At 40.5% G+C, this 6,000-nt stretch overlaps 1 protein-coding gene across 3 annotated transcripts in view; it reads right to left on the minus strand.

The window, feature by feature from the left end:
• The window catches only part of GNPDA2 (glucosamine-6-phosphate deaminase 2), a 28,790-nt gene extending 25,902 nt beyond the window's left edge, over positions 1–2,888 (minus strand). Inside the window, exon 1 of one of the 3 annotated variants that reach the window (XM_040238129.1) lies at positions 2,733–2,888. The gene's annotated coding sequence lies outside the window, so the exon portion shown is untranslated. The remainder of the gene's footprint in view (positions 1–2,732) is intronic. The other 2 variants (XM_040238130.1, XM_040238131.1) reach the window with 2 other exon arrangements.
• Positions 2,889–6,000: the final 3,112 nt, after the last annotated feature.

Below are 6,000 nucleotides of genomic sequence, written 5' to 3' on the forward strand. Positions count from 1 at the left end.
TTTAAGTTCACATACTTGTTACGTGACAAAGTCAAAATTTTTATCAAGGCAAATTTACTATAAAGACATCACACTGCATTGTCTCCAGAGGGATACTATATAAAGCAACATAAAACAAATCTAAAGGCAAACAAAGCAGCACTCATTTATTGATTGCAAGTTAATGGCAGTAATGATTACTCGGCACCTTATGCGTTACTTACTAAAATCCAGAACTCTCCCTATGAATGATGTAATAACCAAACCTCTCTTCTGGTAAATAATGTTTTTATAAAAGTAACACCTGCACTTTAAAATATTTCAATCAATATAGAAAGGTACAAAGAATTTGACAAAAAAAAAAAAAAAAAGACCCAAATCCTGCCATGTCGAAATAAAGTTCATTACTATTAGGTATACATCATTCCATACATCTATATAATGCACATATACAAATGGAATGTATAGAAATTTCTAACCATGGTATCATACTAGACATTCTATTTTTAACAAAAAGCACTTAATTTTCTGCCTTCAACAAAAGCAAAACAAAATAAAGTGAACTAAAAAAACTGCAGATCTCCAGGCAAAATAATTCTTCACAAAAAGCAATTTCAGTTCCTAAAAGAATATTATAAGGTTAAGAAAAAATATTATACAAATATTAAGAGAGAGGAGTCACTTTAAAACTGTATGATTCCATTTTGGACAACATAGCTTGACCTGCTACCATGAAATACGTGAAAATTGCTTTCTTCTACTTCTGCCCACCCCCTGATTTCTGTAAGATGGGTTATTTTTATATTGTCTAGACTTATAACATTTACACTGTGCTTTACAACCATAATATCCAGATTTTAAGTCTTAGTTTTGTATTTAAATGGATGTTACACCAATTCTTTCACAAACTGCTTCAGCAGTCCTGAATTCTGAATTCAAACTTTATATACAGTAGTAAATCAAATTCTTTACATTGATGGGAATAGGAGGTCTTATAATAATGAATACACTGAATCTAAATATGTCCTTAGGAACATAGGATTGAGAAATCTGGCATAACAAAAACTTACGATCGCCATGATCTAGAATTCTGGCACAGTAACGAGATAAACAACATTTACAAACAATAATTCACACAGTAAGTCCAACAAATGGACTTAATTCAGTCCAGGAAATGGACTTGGCCTCTATTTAAACTCATTAATAACCTAGTGGCAGAAACTACTTCAAAGTTACACCAAGGAATCAGAAACATTTCCAAGCTGTTTTCACCATCAAGAAATAAAATTATTTCTAGGAAGAATATTCAGCAAAATGACTACTGATAAAAAGAGAAAAAAACAACCTATAAGGTGAGGAGGAGGAAACGTCATGAGAGTTTTGGGGGCATTCTATTTCTTTTCTCAGTTCAACACACTTGTGAGGGAGGGCCTATTAAATACTAAGCACTAAGCTCTGTAGACACATAAATGACTAAGATAAAGATCCTACTATCAAAGGGCTTAGACTCACTTAATAGTCTCTGGTGTATTATAAGAACTTATCATTCTCATTCTTCAGATATAGAAAACTGCAACTCAGAAGTTTATTACTGAAGTTATAAAGCTATTAAGTGGTGGAGGGTCTATCCGACTGAAAGACACGTGCTCTGCAAGTGTCTTATAAGGAAGAATCACTTAGGATCCCTGTTAGAAAGATTCCCAGGACCTTTCCCTGGACATAGTGTTGCAAAAGATCTGGAACGGGATCCAGGGAATCTGCACTTACACAAATATCACAGGTGATTCTCACAATCAGGATAAATTTGGAAAAGAACATCATACACGATGACTTCATTGTACAGAGGTTCAAGTAAGCCCTTCAGACCAAGTACATTGTTTCCTTAAACTCTTCCGTGTGCCCAAAGTTCACTTCCAAAAGTCCCAAATGAATCACCTGAGAAAAGTTGAATGTTTTTGCCACATGTGTTCAGATTTTTAAATGTGTCTTTCCCCAGTTTTCGCCAATCCTCAGAGATCCAAACGGATGCGGTCCTCGACCATCCTCTAGCATCTTGACTCTACAGCACTCAGAAAATGACACAGCACCCCCTCTGTCCTCATCTTTCTCAGGTGCTGATTCACTTTGGGTGTGCATCCCTTCGACAAAGAGCTGACAAACACAAACCTCAGAACTTTAATACTGGGTGGGAACTCCTGCACAACTTGGGTTACACAGCTATTTTATTAGTATCTATACTAGAATCTGGAATCTAAGCTTCCAGAATCCCTGCTATGCGTTTTTCCTCTACCACACACTACACCTGACCTCAGAGAACCTCTGAAGCCCGCCCGGCTTGGAAGGAGGCCCTCTGGGATCGGGGGGTCCAGTCCCGACGAGGGGCCAGAAAAAGCAGCGAAGGCTGTGGTCTCCGCCCCGGAAGGCGAAGGCTGTAAACCCAACCTCACCTGCCCGGCTGCTGGGCCCATCACTCCGCAAACCATAATGAATGCAAATGAGGATGACTATCGCGCAATTGTAACAAGTGTCAGGAGAAGGCCCCCAGGGAGGCCCCCTCCCGGAGGCTCAGTTCCGAAGAGGACAACCATAAGTTAGAGGGAGACAAGGCTAAGGAACACTACGGCCCTCGCCTCGAGGCTCCCGGGAACCCCATCCGCCCGGCGTCCCCGTCTCCGCATACAGCCCACCGGTGGAGGCAACGACCAGGCAGGTCCCCGCCCGACTCCCTTCTTGGTCCTTCCCCGTGGTTTCACCTGCTGACCCACTGGCTCTTCCGACGCTGGAACAGCTAGAACAACCAACACCCAGCAACCCGGAGCGACCCCAGCCGGCGCGTGTAGCGCGGAGCCTCAGGACCCGGATGTAAACCCAAGCGCACAGGAGACCGCGGCGCGTCCCGCGAATCCTGCGCATGCGCGCGCCTCAGGCTTGCTAGGGATGTGCCGAATAGAGGTCCTTGTGAGTTGCGCCAGACAGGAAGCCTTTGCTTACGTGAGTCTCCAGTTCCTGCAGCATCGCTTAGACGGTGCTCATTTATTTCACCTTTCAAGGGTTGACTGGCAGTAGGTTCTTTGGGTTTATGAGATTTAGCACATAGGACTGCAGTGCTCATGCATAAGCATTTATAGTAAATAGCAGTATGAATTCATGTCTCTCTTACCCCAGGCTATTGAGTGTGTACTCTACAAGCACAGTGACATCTAAGCGCTTGTTATCAATAAGCTCATCAAAGTTAAATTGGATATGCTGCAGAAAGGCAAGCCTTGGAGCGGCTCAGTACGCCTAAACTTCCAAAGGAGACTGATGAAGTACAAACTTGTGTTAAGTTTCTAGTAAAGGGGTAGAGGAAGCAGAATCTGATTTGAGCTCATTATCGTAGATCTTTGTTCATAAGGGGAATGGAAGGAAGCGGGGCTGGGAAAGTTATTGTTAAGAAAGCAACACTCAAAAGAAAGGTCCTGTGGCTTCACTAGGACCCATTGGAAACAGTGCTTAGAGTTGTGTTAGGAACTAAAATCTGATTACCATTATCAGCATGGGGTGACAGGCAGACTCAAGTTTCCTTGAACGCTGCAAAGTTAAGACAAATGTTCCCAGATTCCTTTTCTGAACTTCTGCACCTGAGCTGTGAATCCAACCTGCACCTCTGGGTCAAATGAATCCCTCTGGCTCACATTTTTAAGGCAAGAGTGGTGGTGGTGGTTTAGTCTCTAAGTCCTGTCCAGCTCTCTGCGATTCCATGGACTGTTGCCTGCCAGGCTCCTCTGTCCAAGCAATTTTTCCAGACACGAATGCTGGAGCAGGTTGTGATTTACTGCTTCAGGGGATCTTCTCTCAGGGATTGAACTTGGGTCTCCTCCATTGCAGGTGGATTGTTTCCCTACTGAGCCACCAGGGCAAAGAGTAGATTGTTCTGTTCTCAGATATAACTTCAAATAGCAAAATTCCTCACAAACATATACTAAGGGACAAGGATTTTTAGCACTATAGTCTTGAGTTAGCTTACAAAAGCTGTTGTTAACACCTCCCCAATATTATAATTTATCATCTAACAAAAATCAATTTGTAGCCAGTGTAGTAAAAAAAAAAAAAAAAAAGACCTGCAAATAATAAAAAGAGTCTTGCAGAAAATATTATTGGAGCATAAACGAGTAATTGTGAAATTTATTCTTTCTCAGTGGTTTTACTTCTTCATGCTTTCTAACACTAGAAAAAAGTTCTGTCTCTGCTATTAGTGCTTGACAATCATTACTTCTGCTTTGATTGCACAATCATATCCTGTCTTCCTTTTCAAGTACGTGTTTCTCACCTCTTGCAAGGCATATGCGATTTTATTGTATAAGATTAAAACAATGTTACTGCCATTAAAAGCAAAATATGTAAAACTAAACAGAGAAATTGTTTTGGCAAAGACAGGAACATTTGTCCATTCAATAAATATTTACTGATTATGTGGTTTTGTGCCAGACACCAGCATGAGAGACAGACATACAGTCCTTGCTTTTTGTGAACTAAGAGCCTTGTGGGGATACAGACATCACCCAGCAAATCCTAATAAGGGAAACTAGTCTGAGAGTACTGAGTAGCCATGGGACTTTAATGGAGACGTTCCTTTGTGTTTGGGGACAACTTGGTCACAGAAAGGACCTGTGCCTTGTCCTCCAAATAAAGCCCCAGACAATGACAATAGAAAGGTACCCTGAACCAAGGTTTAGGATGAAAAGTTTGGTAGGAAAGTTCTCACAGGTTGTCACTCAGCAAAAGTGACAGACTTAACAGTGGCATAGGAGCAGACTATAAAGGTGACTATGTGGGTGACAGGAAAAAATGCCTGATGACAGCCCTGGTCTACTCCAGGTTACAGAAAGACGCATCAGACAGCAGTCATCTTGTGGTCGTGAGTAGCTGACATGGACCTGAAATAGGGATTCAACATGTACCAATGGAGGGCAATGGACAAAAGCTGTTTTGGCAGACACCAATTGGGATATATACTTTAGACAAAAACACACAGGAAGAGATGCCTATCCATTGCAGTTGGTGTCAGAGAAGAGAAAATAGCCCCAGAACAGATGCATTTATGGACGTAGACACCAGGAGTCTCCCCACCTTAGATGTCATCTTGAGTCAAAGGTGGGGAAGATGGATATTCCAAAGTGATAGAATTTACACTTAAAATATCTAAACAAGGAAACACTAAAACAATTAAATGAACCTGAAAATAACTTTTAAGTTGCCTGGTCTCATGAGAATGGGACTGAGGGAAAGTTTAAGGTAAAAGTTATTTAACACTTTGAAACTGTATATTATATAGATATATCACAGAAAAATAAGAAATGGCACATTGGAATTTATGGCCTATGAAATTTTTTATATTCTAAGGAATGTTTTAGCAATGTGTACCCTGATCAGATTTGTATGTAAAACAGCAGTCACCCTGTATGCCTGTAAAGAACAGATTGAAGTTGGGTCAGAAATAGATCAGCGAAATCTGGATTTTTCCAGGAAGCATACAGAAAAGGACCCTATAATCTCAGAAAATAATTTGTACAAAGGTCTTCAGGCAGGAAAGTAAAAGGCATGCATATGGAATTCTGAATAACTTCTATGTAGCTGAGAGTAGGATGTATTTCAAACATGAGAGAAAAATGAATCCGGAAAGAGAGATGGAGGACAAATGAAGTACCCTGTAGGCTATGCATGGAAATTGGACTTCGTATTGTAAGCAGTGGAGAACAACTTAAGCTTTATGAAATGTAACAGGAGACTAGAATATTGTGTGTTAGGAAGAAGGAAGTAGAATGGGTGGGGATTCTATTTTAGTCATAAAAATCCAGATACAAAAAAGACTCTAGGCTCATTTTGTATTTTCTTTGCCCCAGCACTGGTACTAGGCATTTCACTAATGACCGATAATTTTTAGTTTTAGTTTGTTTTGCTATTTTATCAAGAATATAATACTTGCCAAACACTACCTGAATCTATTAAAATGACAGTTTGGTTTACCAGTTTACTCGGCTA

This window comes from Oryx dammah, unplaced genomic scaffold (assembly GCF_014754425.2).
Source record: "Oryx dammah isolate SB20612 unplaced genomic scaffold, SCBI_Odam_1.1 HiC_scaffold_3, whole genome shotgun sequence".
In the NCBI taxonomy this organism is placed as follows: Eukaryota; Metazoa; Chordata; class Mammalia; order Artiodactyla; family Bovidae; genus Oryx; species Oryx dammah.